This window comes from Magnolia sinica, chromosome 6, assembly GCF_029962835.1.
Source record: "Magnolia sinica isolate HGM2019 chromosome 6, MsV1, whole genome shotgun sequence".
In the NCBI taxonomy this organism is placed as follows: domain Eukaryota; kingdom Viridiplantae; phylum Streptophyta; class Magnoliopsida; order Magnoliales; family Magnoliaceae; genus Magnolia; species Magnolia sinica.
The window spans coordinates 80621927-80642510 of record NC_080578.1 but is presented as its reverse complement, the minus strand read 5'-3'; positions in this window follow the sequence as shown (position 1 = coordinate 80642510).

Here is a 20584-nt window from a genome sequence, read left to right as displayed (position 1 = left end):
TTTCCTCTCGTGTGGTCCACATGAGTGTTATATACACCTATTGTTTGGTCTCACGTCCTAAAATGAGCTCTCAAAACGTATGGATGGGGTGGATTTTACACAAACATCTCGGTGGGGCCCACCTAGCATCCTTGCGTAGGAACTTCCCGTGAAAGCCAGGAAATCTGCGTCCACACGTCACTGCAGCTTAGATACGTGTCGTGCAAAGGCGAGCAGAGACGCGGCTCGAGCTCTGAGTTGTATGAACGGCTCAAATGAGATCAAAATTACATGGGCCACACAATGATGTATTTATTATATTCATACCGTTTATCCATTTTTCGTGATCATTTTAGAGCATTTGAAAAAAAATTGAATCATATCTAAAGCTCAAATGGACTACACTGAAAATAGTAGCGAGGATAATGATTTTCATCGTTAAAAAATTCAATCCGAATCATGCCTAACTTGATCCGACTCGGTTTCCCTGACCGAGTCGAACTCGGTTTGGGTCAGGCGAACCGTGCATCGGATCGGTTCGAGTCAGATGTCCCGGACTTGGTCCCAGATTGGATCGAGTTCGGATCACCTTACGTAGATTTTGGACCGAATTGAGTTGGACCCAATCCAATCCGACTCGATCCAATGCCCAGCTCTAATAAGGAAAATCTGAATTTTCTTGATGGCATCGAAGCTTATTCAATGGCATCAAAAATTAAACTTCAATGAAATCGAACTCAGCTTTAATGGCATCGAAGAAGTGTTCAAACTGTCCAGTAAGAAATCACATAAAATCTAGATTTTCGCGATAACATCGAACCATCCTTCAATGACATCGAAGGACCCCTTCGATGACATCGAAGGTCATTTCGATGACATCGAAAAAGGACCCAAATTGTCCAGCAACCTTAGGTCATAAATTTAAATTTTTCCGAGAGCATCGAAGTTCAGCTTCGATGACATCGAAGGTCACTCGATGGCATTGACATAAACAGTCCATTAACTATATGAATATCTTGTTACTATGGATCGATGGCATCGAAGGTTGTTCGATGACATGAAGGTCACTTCGATGGCATCGACGACCTTTCGATGTCATTGAACCTGATTGTTTTTTACCCATTTTTTGACCTTTGGGAAATTGTTCTATATATCGATGTGAGTTGTTTCTTAGCAATTTGGTGAGTTATTAAGAGAGCTTTGAGAGAGTTAATATTAAGAGTAAATACCCATCTTCGCAAGCCCACTTTCCTCATGGAGTTCATCATTCAATTATTGTCTTAAAGGAAATCATGGGCATATTCAAAGCTTGGATTGAACAATGAACTCCAACATTCATTGATGTTCGAACAACCTTCCTTATTGACAAATCTATATGCTAGGAAGCATTGGATACTTAGCAATGGGGATCCTTACTAGTTCTCAAAGACCAATCATTACCTAGTTAGGATTCACCCAAATCCTTGACTTATCAAGCTTAACATCCGCTATGGAGCATCATCACTTGGTTGCGGTACAAGGGAGCTGAGGATCCTTCATCATCCAAGAAGATCTTCATCAAGTGCTTAATAGGGCTCACTCACTTTTAGGTAAGTATAAGAGTCCATTTGTATATGAAAATATTTCCTTATGTAGGATTGGATTTTAGAGTTTTTATTCCCAAACTCAACAAGTCCTTACGTAGGCCTCTAACGGGAGAGTACATGTTGTTGTCATTATGTAGGACTTCTTAAGTTTTTGCATAGAACTTGGTAAGACCTTGTGTAGGCCATCAACAAATGGAAACCGTAACCTTATATAGGTTGTGATTGTTTATAGTGAACTTGAAATCCGACACATTAGGAGAGAGTGGGTTAGTCGGGAGTGGAGTAGGCACATAGCCGAACCACCATACATCGTCTGCATTGCATTGTGGTGAATGTTTTAATTACATATTTGTGATGTTTGGATGAACTCTATACTCTGTTTAATTTTTGCACCAAAATATGTTCGTCAAAATGCATGAATGATGTATTTCATTGATTAGACTATGATTATGAACTTCTTAGCATTTAAAACTCTTTAATTGTGAAATTAGAAGTAAGTGTATGTTATTAGTTTAAATAATTTTGAATAGTCCTATTCACTCCCCTTTAGGACAATTAGACATATCTTCAACCTTCGCTTATAATGGTAAAGCCGCAGTTTCATGTATTGCTATCGATTGATGCCATTCAGACTGAAAAATGCTAGAGCAACCTACCAGTGCAAAATGCTAAAGCAACCTACCAGCGCCTAGCCAATAAAATTTTCGCCAAACAAATCAACAACACGATGGAAGTCTATGTCGACGACATGCTCGTCAAGAGTCCTGAGGTAAGAGACCACGTGGCAGATCTAAAGGAAATGTTTGGATCTTAGAGAAATATCGAATGAAGCTAAATCCGAACAAGTGCACATTTGGTGTTAGCTAAGTTAGCAGACGCCTGGTCCCCAGGTCAGAAAATTCCAAAGCAGACGCCTTAGATAAGTTAGCTACAGTGGTTAATGTAGACCTCACTAAAACCGTGCATATCGAATTCTTGTCTGAACTAATCTCTGAGCTGGATGGACCCGATCATGCGCTACCTGTGATAGGGCGAGTTGCCCAAGGACAAGCTAGAAGCCTGGAAAATAAAAAATCAATATGTTCGGTACATGATTTTAGGAGATGTCTTATACAAAAGAGGGTTCTCATTGCTGTATCCGAGATGCTTACGATTTGATGGAATCGAATATATCTTAAAGGAAGTCCACGAAGGCATTTGTAAAAATCATTCGGGCGGAAGGCCTTGGCTCACAAAGTGATTTAACAAGGATATTATTGGCTGACAATTCATAAAGATGCAAAGTAATACACAAGGAATTGCGAAAAGTACCAACGCTTCGATGCGGTGCGTTGAAAACCACCTGAGTAAATGACGCCAATGAGTGGTCGTTAGCCCTTTGCGCAGTTGAGGTTCAACATCATAGGACAGCTACCGATGGGTAGGGGACAAACTAAAATTTCTATTATCATTATCGACTACTTCACCAAGTGGGCCGAGGTTGAGCCCTTAGGAAAGATTACTGAGCAGAAGACCACTGACTTTATTTGAAAGAATATCATTTGCAGGTTTGACATCCCCCATACCATTGTAACGGACAATGGAAGACAGTTCCACAATGCTCATTTCCGAGGACAATGAGAAAAGTTCGGCATTCACAATGCCTTCGCTTCACCTTCGCACCCCCAGACTAATGGACAAGTAGAAGCCATCAATAAAATCATAAAAATCAACTTAAAAACTAAACTCGAAAAGTTCAAAGGAGCCTAGTCTGAGGAGCTACCACACGTCCTATGGGCATACCGAACCATTGCCTATACAACAACTGGGGAAACCCCATTCTCCCTAGCCTTTGGCACAGAAGTAGTCGTCCTAGTTGAGATTGGGATACCCTCAGGATGAACCGAGATGTTTGACATGGAAGAAAATGACGTGCAGATAACTTCGGGTCTAGATCTGGTTGAAGAACTAATGGAAAAGGCATAACTAAGGGTCACCGCTTATCAACATAGGGCAACTCGACACTACAACACAAGGGTCAAAGTGCGTAGATTCCGTGTTGGGGACTTAGTCCTCCGATAAATCTTCTAGAACACTAAGCAACTCGGCTCAGGAGCCCTGAGACTAAACTGGGAGGGACCATACAAGGTAGCTAGTATGGTCCGTCCAGGGACATACTGTCACGCCCCAAACTCCCAAACCGGGCTCACAAAATTTTCGATCACCGAATCCGGTGCCGACAGCCTCCGCAGTACCCCATTCTCAGCTCCTAGCGTCCATACACCATATTCCGATCCTGGGATGCTACAAGGAATTTTTTTTTTATACATTTAACTTGTAATAAGCATAACCACAAGCATACCCAAATCACAAAGGCAACATCATCATCACATATCCACTAATATAAACATTTGAATATAATGCTGAAAGGGAAATACATAAATAAAAAATCAAGCTCCAGAAGACCGCTGCACGCTTCAAGCTCAACACTGCTATAACCTAACATCACCTACACGCATCTATCGTGCATAAGCTTATAGAAAGCTTAGAGGGTGGTGTAAGTGTGTGCACAAGGTAAGTGACAAGTATTTAACGAAATGTCATAATCATATAATATCGAAATAGGCGCAAGGTCCTGAATCATATGTTATCAGAGTAAGCGAAAATACTGACAAGTCCATGAGTCAAGCAATATCAGAATATGCAATACAAATCAACTATACAAATGAGGAACAATATCAGAATACGCGATACAGATCAACTATATAATGAGGAACAATATCAGAATACACGATACAGATCAACTATACAAATGAGGAGTCATAAATAGTCAAATATCAGATGCCGTATCTAAACCATATAAATGCAGAAACACAAGTAACCCAAAATACCATATGTTGCGAATGCAATGCAATATGCGGTGCGAATGAAATGACCATGCTGGAGTGTGAAGTCGGGATGATAGTACGTAGTATTGTAGGCTATGTGGTCCATCACAAGGGACTTCTATCCAAACCAGTCCCATACCTAAATTTGGATAGTCGGACTCAATGTGGTAAACTCCTGATCTCTGGTTAGTCGTGCGCCCCAACTGAAATCCTGGCCATTGTGAAGGTACACGTAACAAATAGTTGCGCACCATCAGCCCGAGTGGATAGTGAATGAAATGAATGCATGAGTATGCAACTCTTACTCAATAAGTCCACATATCAGTACGGTTCCTCTCTGAAAAATCACCGGGGTTTATTACACTCCAAACCAGATTGCCGCCCCATCACGCGTAACAAGGTGAGTGGAAGAGACCTCACTATCCGCCTGCCAATATCGGGCTCGGCTCGTCGATAGCGGACCATTCCTCGAGCTGGTCAGACTCAGCCTAGCATTGGCCCCTCCTCTTGGGTTGGTAAGGCCGTACCCCCTTCCAACTAACCACGACATAGTGGGAGACGCGGCCTAATGGTATACGGCCCTCATGCGCTCATGCATCCACTCGGTCTAGACGTTGGAGCAACCTCTAGAACCAAGAGGGTTTAGAGACTTTCACCCAGGGATATCTATAACACCCCATGTAGAACAGATTTTTGGTGTCCCATCTGGCCATCCATGAAATACCTGTGAAGGCTACGACCCTGATGTCGCTAGGGCGTACAATAATCACAACACATAATGCAAGTGCATAAGTCATACAATCCAGTCATGCATCAATCCTGCGCATACCGTGCTCTCATATGAATAACCTCTACCTATCAGGGAGTCTCATAACAACCTGCCCAATGACGTATGCAATGGTTAACCACATCTCATAACAAACATGCAGATGATGCGTATGGGCATGTATCATGATGCTATGCTGTCACATACTCATAAATCGGTATCAATAACCGGCATCGATAATCGACCTCTACAATGTGGACGTTTAACCAACATTGCCTCCAAAGAAGGGCCCACATAGAGCCTAACATATAGTGGACCCATGACCTCACACAAGGACTTAATATACAACATAATCGGCCTTGCTCAAGGCTACATATACACAGCAGGTGGGCCCTGCTTATGGCAAATAAGTCAAATGGGCCATGCCTCATGGGCCTATTACATATCACAATGGACCTTGCCCATAGGCCATGAATATATCACAATGGGCCTTGCCCATGGACCTCAAGTACATCACAAAGGGCCCCATCACATAGACCTCCTACTCATCAATTAGGTCTTAAACACGGGCTGCATATACATTATACAGGCCGAATATGCATCTCAATGGGCCTTAACTACAGGTCGCATATACATCATATATGTCTCAACAATAGGCCTTGGCAATCGTAATCGGCCTTAACAATCGGATTCGACACTCAGAACTGGCCTCGATACTCGGCCTCGGCAATTAAAATCGGCCTCGACGAATCAGCCTATACAATCGGTATCAATGAGAATGGGCCTAACTAGGCCTAAGGGAAGGTCACCATGTGGGTGTTTAACCATCATTACCCAAAATGTAGACATTCAACCAACACTACTCCCAAGCAGTGGTCCACATAGAGTCAGAGATAAGGTGGGCCCAAATATCCAACAAGTGACCTTAGATAGTCATCATAGGTGGGCCTTACACATGCAGCACGTCGGCCTACACATCACGATGGGTCGATACGTTGGGCCGCACCATTGGCCTAATATGCACATCACGGTGGGTCGCATCATTGGGTAGTACCAATGGGCCTCATATCCAACAAGTGGGCCGTATCAATGAGCCGCACTAATGGCTCTTATACACATTAAGTTGGGCCTCGATAACTAGGCTGGAAACATATCACAATGGGCCTCGACATACAGGCTGAGAATACATCATAATGGGCCTCGACATACGGGCTAAAAATACGTCATAATGGGCCTCGACATACGGGCCAGGAATACGTCACAATGGCCTCAACCCATGGGTCGAAATACATCTCAGTGGGCCTTACCAAATCGGCCATAAACACATCCTAATGGGCCTCAACCATGGGCCTCTAACATATCATAACGGGCCTTGCATCAATGGGCCGCACTAATGGGGCTCATACACATCAAGTGGGTTACATCAATGGGACGCACAAATGCACAATAGGTAGGCTCTGTACATGTAGCAGATGGGCCCCATCAGATGGTTAGTGTGGATATAGAATGCATACATCTAGTGGGTCACACATCCCACGGATGGTGTGGATCATACATCGAGGCTGGCCCTATATGACCTGGATGGTTAGGATGGAAAATATGAGGTGGGCTTTGCTCACGGGTTCCAAATACATTACAATGGGCCTTACCAAATGGGCTTTGAATACATCTCAATGTGCCTCAACCCATGAACCCTGATATATATCATAATGGGGTGCTTGCCTTGGATGGCGGGGATAAAAATACATCATGGTGCATCCCATCCAAATAGTTGGACAGTATAGATATAAAAATATATATATCATGTGGGATCCATGTGTACAATGGATGCATCAAGGTGGGCCTCACACAGATGGACTGCATGGAATGACATACATATGTCACATGGGTTCTGCATCCCACGGCCAGAGATTTGGCGGTGTGGATAAATAAATACATCATGCTGGCCCACACTGCATATGGACGGTATGCTTATTCAACACATATAATAACATATAATAAGGAGGGCCCCACCGCCCAGTAGCTGCTGGACGATGTGAATATAGAGTGCATGCATCAAGGTGGGCACCTCGAATGGACCACAAAATACATCAAAGTGGGCCCGACAAATGGGCCACAAAATACATCAAAGTGGGCCCGACAAATGGGCTACAACATACATCAAAGTGGGCTCTACAAATGGGCCACAAAATACATCAAAGTGGGCCTCATAACATGGGCCTTCTATATTTAAGGTGGGCCCCACTGGACGGGCCACAATACATCAAGATGGGCCTCCTCACATGGGTCATACGTACATCAAATGGGCCACACCAATGGGCCCCATGTATATCAAATGGGCCACACCCAAATAAAAGTGGTGATAATGATTTCCACCATTTAAGTTCCTAAGGCCCACCATAACATATGTTTCCCATCTAACATGTTCATAAATTAACGTAATGATAGATGAAGTGGAACAAATATCAGCTTAATAGGAAACTCCATGGCCCCTTAGAAATTTTGAACGGTGGACGTCATTGTCCACTGCCTTAAATGGTGGGGTGCACTTGAACTTTAGATCTGACTTATTTTTAGTCTCAAGCCTGTTAAGACAAGCTTGCCAAATGGTTGAACGGTTTGGATGCAACACATGCATCAAGGGCGGGGTCCACATGAGTTATGGATCTGACTCATTCTTTAGCTCATGCCATGAAATGAGCTTTCAAAATGGATGGATAGCTTGGATGCAACACATGCATTATGGTGGGTCCCATGAAGGCCCACCATCATGTACATATTATATAATATAATATAAAATCTATATATAATATATATAATATATACAATATAATATATATATATATATACACACACACGCACACACACATCAGCCCCACACATGGGGTGGTCCCACCGTCTAGGTGTGGACGGTGGTGTGAATAAACACATACGTCATTGGTGGGGTCCACTATCCATCCAGTAACAGCTGGATGGCATTAATAAAACACATACATCTATATGGGCTCCATCGTCTGCCTGGACGGCATGAATAAAACACGTACATCACTGTGGGTACCATGTGAGGCCCACCATAATGTTTATACGCCATCCAACCCGTTGATAAGGTCACGTAGACCTAAATGAAGAGGGAAAACAAATTTCATGTTGATCCAAAGCTTCTAGATGCTCAAAGAGTCTTAATGGCAGACGTTTAATTCAACACTGTTTCCTATGATGTGGGCCACCTGGGTCCCAGATCAAGCTGATTTTGGAGGGAGCCCACTTCAAGAAGGGGCCCACTAACTGAACGGCATGGATGAAAAATACACATCATGGTGGGGCTCACGGTTAGGACTGTGGGTCCTTGGTCATCCGCCCACAGCGCAGGACGCCTGCGTGTCCTCTCTCTCTGCCAGCAGCAGCAACAATGTTGTTGTTGTTTTTTTTTTTTTTTGAAAAAAACTAAGATTTGAGGTTTTTCATACGTGAGGCCCGCACCAGTTGAATCCAGCCCATCCATTGCACTCCACGGCTCAAGACCAACCAAATGAGCCCAATATGCAGCATGTTTCGGTGTACCGAAACATCAGGGTGAGTTTTAACGGTGAAAGTCACTATTTGCTATGCTATGGCCCGCCAGAACCTCGGATTGGCTCCATTTTTCAGTTCAACGCCTAAAATGAGGTAGGAAAGAGGATGGACGGCTTGGATTAAAAACATACATCAAGGTAGGGCCTACATGAGGGGCCCACCCAAAAACCTTAAATAAATAATTTATTATCATTATTATCCTTTTTTTTCTTCTTCTCTGTTGCTATTAGTACACCCACGGTCTGTTCACATTTCACTAGAGCACGTCCAGCGTCCAAAGACACTGGACGGGTGGCGTGAATATACATTCCATCAAGGTTGGTCCCACATGGACGTGGCCCACTTGGTTGGATCAACCTGATATATGTGTTTTTCCTCCCATCCAGGCCCGCTAATGGGCTGGACAGTGTAGGTCCAACACATGCATCAAGTTGGTCCCATGAAGATGGATGGTGTGGATAAGTTACATACATCATGGTGGGGATCTATCTGAGTGGGCCACACGGCCACATCATCACAAAGAAATAAGGAAAGAGAGAGAGGGAGAAAGAAGCACCCACTTTTGATCTTGAACTCCTCCTTCCTCCAATAGGTCTTAGAGCTCCAAGGAAAGAATTCCGAGGTTGAGATTAGTTGCAGAGGGTGGAGATGAGAGATAGAAAGGTGGGCCACACTAGCTCCTCTCATGGAGCCATGGACGAGGGATGCTTGCTTGGAGAATGAGAGAGATGAGAGAGAGGTGTAAGAGAGAGAAATGGGTGTGATGTGTACTTGTGTAAGAGAGAGTTGACTTTAGGGGAGGGGTGGTTGTACTTGGGGATGGGTGAGTGATAGAGTGTGATGTGTACTTTGATTGATGGGATTGATGGAATTGATGTGATGGATTCTCGGGATTGCAACGCGCGGCATATTTCTTGAACTGAACGCGGGCCCACATCTCCTGGCTTGAGTATCACCTCAGCGCGCGAGACGTGGCATTAGAACCGCGGCGACGTCGCAGTCGCTAGGGTACAAGTCTCGGGTTGGTCCGACTCTGGAATATGGGACATGACTTAAGGTTGAGCGTAACTACAGATAACAGATCGTGGGTTGCCAGAATTCGACTTGGAGGACCGCGGAAGCCTATGGAATAGTACGGACTAGGATACGGGCCTCACACATACTGACTAGAAGACATGCATGGTTAGCTCTTTCCCAATCCATGAAACACCGTGCACTTGAAAATCTACTACCAATAAGGGCAGACTTAGGGAAAATCTACAGCACATTGACTGCTCACCTTAGGAGCATGCTACCGACCATCGAGTAGTGAGAGGATATTTTTTGTAGTAGAATCTATTAATGGTCCAACCTCTTCTCTAAGGGTTGGACGATTAGTGAGAGGATATTTTTTCCTTGTATTAAGGGGAGTCCTTGATAGATTATGTAGACCGAACATTGTTGACATGAGTAGAATTTAAAATATCCCGGCCTCGGGATTTTTATTGTAAATTCTGAATAAGACATGTAGATTCTGACATGGCAGGTCGAATATTGTAGATCCTGAACAACAGACATGTAGATTTTGACCTGAGATCTGGCCGGTCTTCATGAATAGTAGATCTTTAGATGTTCAGCATTCCATGGATGCGGCAGAGGTTATCCTTTCATATCTTCGAGTCGATAGGTCCCAGGTCGGGTAATGCCCGTTATTCTACAGGGTCCTTCCTAGTTCGGCCTAAGAGTCCCCGAACTGGGCTCCTTTGTGTTTTGAAAGGTTCTGCAGAGGATCAAATCTCCAGCTTGGAACCGTCTCACCTTTACTCGGGAATTGTAGAATTTGGTGATCTGCCGTTGCCAAGTTAAGAGCTTGACTTGGGCTTGCTCCCTTCTTTCCTCAAGTAGGTCGAGGTCCAGTGCCATCTGCTCGGCATTTTAATTTTCATTGTAAGAACGAATCCATGTAGTAGAAGCCCAATCTCGACTGGGACAACGACCTCCGCCCCAAAGGCTAGGGAGAAAGGAGTTTGTCCTGTGGCTATCTGGGCAGTGGTCTGATATGCCCACAGGACATGGATGAGCTCTTCAGCCTAGACCCCCTTAGCTTTCTCAAGATTAGTTCAGAGGTAGTTTTTGATGATCTTGTTGACTGCCTCGACCTGACTGTTAGCTTAGGGGTGTTGAGGTGATGAGTAGGCATTTCAAATTCCGAGGTTCTCACACGTGCCTCAGAACCGATCATTTTCGAACTACTTCCTATTGTCCGAGACGATCATATGTGGGATTCTGTACTGACATATGATTTTTTTCTAGATGAAGTCGTGATTTTCTGCTTAGTGATCCTAGTTAACGGCTCAACTTCGGTCCACTTGGTGAAGTAGTTGATTGCGATGACTGTGAACTTGGTCTGACCTTTTCTAGTTGACAGGAGGCCAATGGTGTCTATCCCCCACTGGGCGAAGGGCCATGTTCCGGTCATGGGGGCTAGTTGCTCAGGTGGTTGATGGGGTATTACTATGAATCTTTGACATTTATCGCACCTCTAGGTGTATTGTTTGACATCTTTCCGGATGGTCGGCCAAAAGTGTCCTTCTGGGTAAGGGCACAATTGCCGGAATGATTGTTGTAAATCCCTTCGTGTATTTCTCGTAGAACATACTCAGCCTTTTTAGGTCAGAGACACCTGAGATAGGGTGGAGAGAACCCCTTTTTATATAAGATGTCCTCGACCATGGTGTACCGAGCTGACCTGGATCGGAGCCTGTATGCCTCGATCCGATCTTCAGGTAGCTTTCCTTCCTAAAGATATTTGACTATTGGGTCCATTCAGTTCGGGACCATATTCATTGGGAGAACTGCATCTGGGTCGGGCTAGTTGATACTCGGCTTGACCAGGAATTCAATCAGGACTGATCTTGGGATGTCATCTTCGGTCGTTGTGGCCAACTTTTCTAGTACATCTGCTTTGGAGTTTTCTGACCGGGGATCAAGTTGACGTTGCACTTGAGGAATTTACTCATAAGTTCTTGGCCCTCTGTGAGTAGGGGTGTACATCGAGTTGAACCGAGTTGAGCTAGCCTCAGCTCGACTTGGCTCGGCCATTAGCTGACCCCAGATCGAACTTGGCTTGGCTCGGTCCTTGAGCCTGACTGGATAACTCGGCTCAGTTCGGTCAGCAGCTCAGGCTAGTTCGAGCAAAGATCGAACCGAGTTCGCCCGTGCAGCATTTTCACAAGCACCTGGTCTGCACCTTTAAAATATCACTATATTTAAGACAACAGCAGGTTTTACAGGTATTTTATCAAACACCTTCTAAGCAACTTAAAAATCAAGAAAAAAAGGGTATGAGTTTCATATACATACCTTCTTTGCCACTAGCCACACTTCATTGAGTCATTTCATCAAACACTTGGTGAGCAACATCAATATCAAAGTAACCGAGTCACCGAACTAGTTCGATCCTAGTTCGATTCTAGCTGGGTTCGATCCGAGTCAAGTTGAGCAGGGGCCAGCTCGAACTCATTTTCGAGCTCAAAAAATCAGCTCCACTTGGCTCAAACTCAGTTTCGAACTGAGTCGAATCGAGCTTTTTCGAGTTGAGTCAAGTGAGCTAATTGAGCTAGCTCGGTTCGTGTACACCTCTATCTATGGGTAGGCGATCATTCTTTCTTCCTTGGCCTGGTAGTCGTTGACTACTTGGTTGATGACGAGTTATGAATAACTATGGACTTTTAGGTTCTGAGCTCCCATTGTTGCTGCTAGCTTAAGTCCAATAAGTAATACTTCGTACTCTGCTGCATTATTCGATGTTTAAAATCCAAATCTTAAGGCATATTGTATACAGGTCTAGTCGGGAGCCTCAACATGTACACTGGCTCCACTGCCTTTATAATTGGATGAGTTGTTGACATATAACATCCAGGTCGGTGGATCAAGCTTGACCGCCTGGTTGGCTAGTCGGTTAGTTTCGCTACTCAGACTGACTTTCAGGTCATGTGCCCATGTGAGCTCGAAAATAAAATCGGCTATCGCTTGGCCTTTAATGGAAGTCCGGAGCTGATATTTAATGTCGAATTCGCTAAGCTTGATTGTCCATTTCATGAGTCTCTCGGACACCTTAGGCTTCTGGATCACTTGGCGGAGATGTTGGTTGGTCGGGACTATAATTGTATGGGCCTGCAAGTAAGGTCGTAGGTGGCGGGATGACACGACCAAAGTCATGGCGAGCTTCTCGATATCTGGATACCTAGTCTCAGCTGGGACCAAGGCTTTACTGACGTAGTACACTGATAATTGTTTCTCTTCTTGCTCCCGGATAGAGCTGGGCAGAATTCGACCCGATCCAACCTAATGTTATCCGAACTGAAGGCTAGGATCGAGTAGGCCCACTCAGATTTGACCATACATTGACTCGAGCTCGTATCAGTGGCCAATCTAGACTGATCTGATCCACAATGTTCATTTAACACTGTTTCCTGTAATGTTGTCCACTTGAGATTGGGATATACCGCTTTTTTGGTTTAATACCATAAAATGATCTAGAAAAATAGATGGAAGACATGGATGAAGTAAGTACATCATGGTGGGGTCCACAACACCGACCACCAGCCGTTGGATGGTTGCAGGGGGAGTAGCCAATCCGTCCTCTCAGGCCTTAGCTCATGGCTCGAGGTGCATCGAGCATCGAGCTCTACCAGACTGCCACAAGAAAACAAAGAAAACAGGGGAATGGTTCTATGCGGTCGAGCTCATGGGAACTTCCCATGAGGTCGACGGGCCCCACCGTGATGCGTGTTTAACATCAACATCGTGAATTTGATGTGTCCCCTTTAAGTTATGGGATATCTCAAAAATCAGCCGTATATGGAACTTAGGTGGGCCATACCATCTAAAATCATGTGAAGACATTAGTAAAACATATAAAAGCGCTGGGTGGGGCCCACCTAAAAATTGGATGCATCTGAAACTTAGTATGACCCCTTATCCAAGTGGGACACACATAATGGATGGTCTGGATTTGTGAACCACACCTCGGTGGGCCTAAAAAATGATTATGAGTGTTTTAATGGGAGGGTAACCTGTAACTCCTCTCAACTTTTGTACGTGAAGCGGACTGACAGGTGTACCACGCAGGTGTATTGACGTCAGCAAGTTCTGTGGGTCCCATCATGAGGTATGTGTTATATCCAAACTGTCCATCCATTTGGCGGGCTCATCTTAAGGCTTTAGCCGAAAGATAAGACAGATCTAAAGATCAAGTGGACCACATTGCAAAAAAATATAAAATTAAAACAGAAGATTTGATCCGAACCGTACCTAGCCCAATCCGACTCGGTTCGGGTCAGGCCAACAGTCCAATGGATCGGATCGAGTCAAAGGACCAGGACTCGGTCCCGGATCGGATCGAGTTCAAGTCAGTGCATTGAAAGTTTTAGACTGAGTAGAGTTGGACCTAATCTGGTCCGACTCGACTCGATGCCCGTTACTATCGAGACTGCCAAGTAGAATAGTAGTGGCTCTCCTTGCTTAGGCTTTGAGAGTAGCGGTGGTGAACCTAAGTACTGATTGAGCTGTTGGAAGGCCAACTCGCAGTCCTCCGTCCATTCTGTCTTCTATTTTCCTTTCAACTATTTGGAAAAAAGGAGACACTTGTCAATGGCTCGAGAGACCAAAACAGTTGAAGGTGGCAACTCTGACAACTCTCCCTGTGAGGCATTGAATTTTCTTTGTTGTCCTAGGCGAGTTCATGTCCAGAAGAACTCGGATCTTGTTGGGGTTTGCCTATATCCCCCTTTGGCTGACCAGAAAGCAAAGGAATTTTCCCGAGTTGATGCCAAAGGCGCATTTGCTCATATTCAACTTCATTTGGTACTTTCGTAGAATTATGAACATCTCCTTAATGTCGGCGGTGTGGCATGTAGCTTTGATATTCTTGACTAGCATGTCGTCTACGTAGACTTCCATGGAACATTCAATCTGCTGAGCGAACATTTTATTGACAAGTAGCTGGTATGTGGCCCCAGTGTCCTTCAGCCTGAAGGGCATGGCCTTGTAGCAGTAGAACCCCTTGTCGGTGATAAAAGTCGTCTTCTGCTTATCATGGGGATGTATGACGATATGGTTATAGCCCGAATAAGCATCATGAAGCTTAAGAGCTCGTGCCCGACCGTGCTGTCAACTAGCTGGTAGATCTGTGAAAGGGAAAAATTATCCTTGGGGCAGGCTTTGTTTAGGTCAGTGTAATCAACACAAACCTGCCACTTCCCATTAGACTTTTTCACCAAGACGACGTTGGTGATCAAGTCAGGATAGTAGATCTTTTCGATAAAACCTGCTTCAAGGAGCTTGTTGACCTCTTCATTGATGATGGCATAGCGTTCTGGTTCGAACGCCCATCACTTCTGCCTCACTGGTTAGCGGTCGGGTTCAACGTTCAGTTTGTGGACCATCACTTTTGGGTTGATGACGTGCTTGTCCCGATGGGACTAAGCGAATACATCGGGGTGTCATTGAAGTAGGTACATGATCTCATCCCACAGAGCTGGAGCTAGTGATGAGCCGACTTATACTGTACGGGTCAGGTCGGCTTTGCTGAGGGGGATGGTTACGAGGTCCTCCATTGGATACCCTCTCTCGATCGATTCTTCCAGAGGATCAAGGGAGGTGATGGCCGTCGTGTGATGTTGTGTCCTTAATGCCGTTGAGTAGCATTGGCGAGCTTCCTGATAATCTCCTCTGACATACTTGACTCCATGATCGGTCGAAAATTTCATTGCGAGGTGGTAAGTCGATACCACCGCTCGTAAAGCGTTGAGGGACGGTCGTCCGAGGATGACATTGTAGACGGAAGGGCAGTCTACTATGAGGAAGTCGATCATGGTCGTCGTCTAGTTTTGCTCTTCTCCCACGGTGATTGGAAGTTGTATGGATCCCTTGGAGGTGACTCTGTCCCCTGCGAATTTGAGCATTGGAGTTTTGACAGGTCAGAGTCGAGACCTCTCGACTCCCATTTTATCAAAGGCATCGGTGAAGAGGATATCGGCTGAGCTGCCAGTGTCCACCAAGATCTGAAACACTTTACGATTGGGTATGGTCATGGCCACCACTAGTGCATCATCGTGGGGGTGGTGGACACCTTGGGCATCCTCCTTGGTGAAGGTTAGTTCGTAGGAGGCCACTTTCTATTCTTTTGGAGGTCTACAGGTGAGGTAGACTTGATGTTCCGAGCCGCGGTGGCTGATGCTCCAAGCATGGGCCCTGCGTGCTTGGTTCGAGTCTCCTCCTCCAGTAGGGCCGACGAAGATGGGGCGGATCTCTCCCATAGCCTTGTTATTGTTGCCATTGATGGGCTACTTGTTCTTCTGATATGACCGTTCTTCCCTTATATTGACCTGTTCTAGTAGATGTCCGTTGCGGATGAGGGCCTTGATTTCTTCCTTAAGGTCTAACAATATTTGACGGAGTGATCATGGTCGCGATGGAAGTGGCAATACATCCGTTTATCTCGCATGTTGGCATCAGTCTTCATCCGGTTCGGCCATTTGAGGAGTCGTTTGTCCCGAACTTCCATGAGGACCTACTCAGGCGTCACGTTGAGGGGAGTGTAAGAGTTAATCTGCTCTCGGGTCGTCTGCTCGGACGTTGACCTCTGGTTGGATCATCGTCTCTTCTTCACTTGTTGTTGGGAGCTGATGCTTGTTCTTCCTTAGGTCGTTTCTTCTTGATCGAGCTTCCCATGTTCCGAGTAGCTTTTCGCGAACTAAAAAGTTCCTCGACATTGGAGTATTTTTAGGCTCGGTTGAGGAGATCGGTCAATGTCGTCCGGTGATTCTTGCCGAGCGAGAAGAGAAATCTCTGCCCTCTTAGGCCGGCCATCATAGAGGACAGGGCGATCTGATCCGAATAGCCCTTCATTTGCATCGCTTCCAGGTTGAAGCGTTTGATATAATCCTTCAATAGCTCGTTTTATTTCTGAACGACGGTGATGAGGTGAGTCATTGGCTTTAGCCTTTCTTTTCCTCCGATGAAGTTGGTAATAAAGGCCTTACTGAGCTGTGTGAATGAGCTGATGGACTACTCTTTCAATTATCGAAAGCATTTATGAGCTTCCCTTGACAGAGTTAAGGAGAATGCTCTACACATTACCGTAGTCGATGCATCACGAAGCTCCATCCAAGCCCTAAAAGACTCCAGATGCTTGGTCAGATTGGTGGCCCCGGAATAAGGGGTGATCAACGGCTTCCGAAAGCTGGGTGGGAGCTGAGCGTGCATAATGTCGGCGGTGAATGACAACTTAGTTTCCTTTTTCATGGCTACTATCGAGGTTGGAGCATGCGCATGGTACGCTTGCCGTATGTCACTGATTTGACTGATTTGACCTCACTGTTCATTGATCTCGGCCTCCTAGGGATCCTCGTTCTTGGCTATTGTCTCAAGAGCTTCGCCACCCTTTTCTTCTCCAACTCATGACGCAGGTCGGAGGCAACCAGTGCGGTAGTTCCTGAGGCATGGGAGGGCACATGTCTTGGTACTTCACAGGCCGGTTTGCTCCTTTGGGAGCCGAAATGTGCTTGAGATGGTGCTAAAATTTCAGTGGTTGCCCAAGTAACAACCTCCTCAGTCCCTTGGTCGAGGGGAGGATTCTGTTGCTATAGCATTCGCCTTATCTGGTCGATGTTGCTAGTTAGAGCTTCAACTTGCTGCTCTAAAGAGACAAGCTGACCTCTTCAGTTTTGGGACCGCTGCGTCGGGCCTGCGAATGTAGAATCAGCCAGAGGTTGGGAAGATAAGTCCAGATGGTCTATAGACTGTTCTGGCGGCACAGGACTAGGCACAACGGTGGTGGTCTAGGCTTTCTTTCTCCCTTTCGCCATTGTTCAATCACTGTAAGTAATGAGAACGGCTTCATTCCCACAGATGACGCTAAACTGTTGATGCAGAAATCTGGACATCCTTCTTAGACCACTTTGATACCTGCAGGAGAAGACAGAGATGGAGACCTTGACTGCAGCAGGGGACCCTCCGATGCCAAAGTCAGACAGGCAAGCTAGATTTAGTAGAACGTAAGGTTTTTGGGAGTCTCTTCTGGGTTTGATTGTACGTACCTTTCACTATTATGAATGCTCCTATTTATAAGTGAGGGATGATAGTGGCATAGGGGATGATCTCCCTATTTAGTAGGAGCGTATTGTAAATGGATTTAGATCCCAAGTAAGTTGCAGGTATCTCTTGAGATATTCGACTGAGATCTCGGGCAGATCCGTGTTACGGTCGCCCCCTGAGATCTTTGGCTGGAATCTCGGGTAGGGTTGGCCGAATCTAAGTCGGAACCAGTAGAAGCGCATGGTAGGAGTCTAAGGTGGACGGTCATTTCGAAGAGGGGTTTCGCCAACCTGGATTCTCTAGCGAGTGACTGTCGAGTTTCTCTTGGTGTTGAGCAGATTACTGACTTGCCGATCTACCATTGGAAGCCGCGTCAGAGGACCGAGTCTGAGCTCCTTCCGTAGCAGAATATGGATGAGATATCAAGGATGACCGTCCTCTTCATTCTATTGTACGACGTGGGGTCGTACTTTGAGGGTCTTTGCTAGGAGATGTTCCGAGCATCAGCTCGGAAATGGATGAGACTGTAGAAGGGCTCGACATTTGATGAAGAGTCCTCTGATTGTCGAGCTCGAGAAGTCGGCTGTTTCCTTCGTAGTGTATTTGTTGCTTTTTGACTGTTGAGGAGCTCCTTCATCATGACTGGCGTTGACCAACCTTCTCGTATTGTGCATGTATGTCTGAGCTAGCCTCTTCTCAGTGGTCAGTCCATTTTTATCCATAACAGTATCTGAGATCGGGTCAGGCGTCAAAGTGATAATTGAGGCCGAGGTAAAAAGTAGCCGACACCAAAGGTCAGGGTGATTTTCCGGCCCTCGAATAATATATAAAGTCACCAAGTCTTGCTGCTGGGCTCATCTATCTGGTACATGTGTTTAAGTATATTTTACCATTTACAATAATTATTTCATGTTAACTTAGGTTCAGGTGCCCACTAATTCACCGTTAAGTCACCATTTTAGCATAAATAGTTTAACTCCTGGAATACACCATTTCAACAGTCTAATTTGCGTTACATTTTTGCCACATTTGCCACATTTGAGAGTCGCTGCGCCATGCCATAGTATGCAAGATTTTTCTCTGTGAAACAGTGAAATATGATCATAGTGGACTCGAATCCGACCTTGGTAGTGATCGGTGCTGTAGGCCCACCATGATGTAAGTGTTTTATCCATCATGCCGTCCATCCACTTTTCCATCTCATTTTGGGACATGAGCCCAAAAACAAGACTGATAAAAATCTCACGAACAGAGGTGATTGAACGCATACCGTTTAAAACTTCTTAGGGCTCACAGTAATGTTTTTTTTTTTTTTTTTTGCCATCCAAGCCATTGGTAAGGTCACATAGGTCTGAATGAAGGGAAAACACAAATAACAGCCTCATCCAGAACTTTTATAGCCCTAAAATGTTTTTAACGGTAGGCATTTAATCACCACTGTTTCCTATGGTATCCTTTGCATGACATTTGGATCTGCCTTATAAAATAAGAAGTCAAAATGGGTGGACGGCATAGATAAAATACATGCATTCATTGCAGTGGGGCTCACAAAACCTATCAGTACCGACCTCTGTAGTGGAGGGGTCACTATTGAATCGTAGTCCGATCGTATCGAGGATTCCATGATAATGTTTATCAGACAAGAAAGATACGGCCAAAAGAAAGGAAAACACTTGTGTACTACCCAAGGTACCATAAGACAATCATACCGCACATATTTTCCTACCATATATTATCTGGTAGAAAATCCGAACTGTACGAAAGATCTGATCATCAAGATCGTTACTTAATATAAAATTCAGTAGGATTAAAGCATTATGCAGGCAAACTGCTGGAATCAACATAACTAGCCGAAGATATGACTCGACATACAGGTTTATCTTATCTCATGAATTAATCAGAGTAATTTTTAAATGGTGTAATTTTGATAAGAGCGCCAAGCTTATTAACGGATCAGATTTAATACTTCCTTAGAAATTAAGGATAAAAAGTGTGTAGTACCGTAAGCATAAGGTACTTAAGGCAGTATCTGATCCGTTTTCCATGAAAAGGAAATCCCAGGTTCACCAATCAGAACCGCCTAATCTTGGAAAAACAAGCGTCGGTTGGGACGCTGATTAGATACATGCGTTGTTTCCACAGGAAGCGGATTGAGTCCTACCTCCGGTCAGGGCTCTGTGGGGCCCACTGTGATGTAAGTATTTTATTCACGCCGTTTAACGCTTTTTTCAGATAATTTTAATATGCAGGTCCAAAGCTTAAGTGGACCACAAAGTGGGGATTGAACGTCCACCATTAAAAACTTCTTGGGAGCCGGAGAAGTTTCTAATGAAGCTGATATTTGTGTTTTCATTTCATCCATGTCTACGTGACCTTATAAATAGGTTGTATGGTAAAAAAAAAATCACGTTGGCCCTTGGAAAGGTTTCAACGATGAGTGTCATTATCAGTGTAGGTTTCTTTGGTGTGGTCTACTAAAGCCTTGGACCTGCCTCTTTTTCGGTTCACATATTAAAATTATCTGAAAAAAGCTATGAATGGCGTGGATAAAATACATACATCACGGTGGGCCCCACAGCCCTGGGTAGAACACAGTCTGCGTCCGTATCCACGAGGTCCGTTCATTTGGAGATGTTATTTTAAGGCATAACCCATAGAACGAGGCAGATCCAAAGCTTTAGTGGATCCCACTGCATAAAACAGCACCGCTGAAACCTTTTTAAGGCCCACCG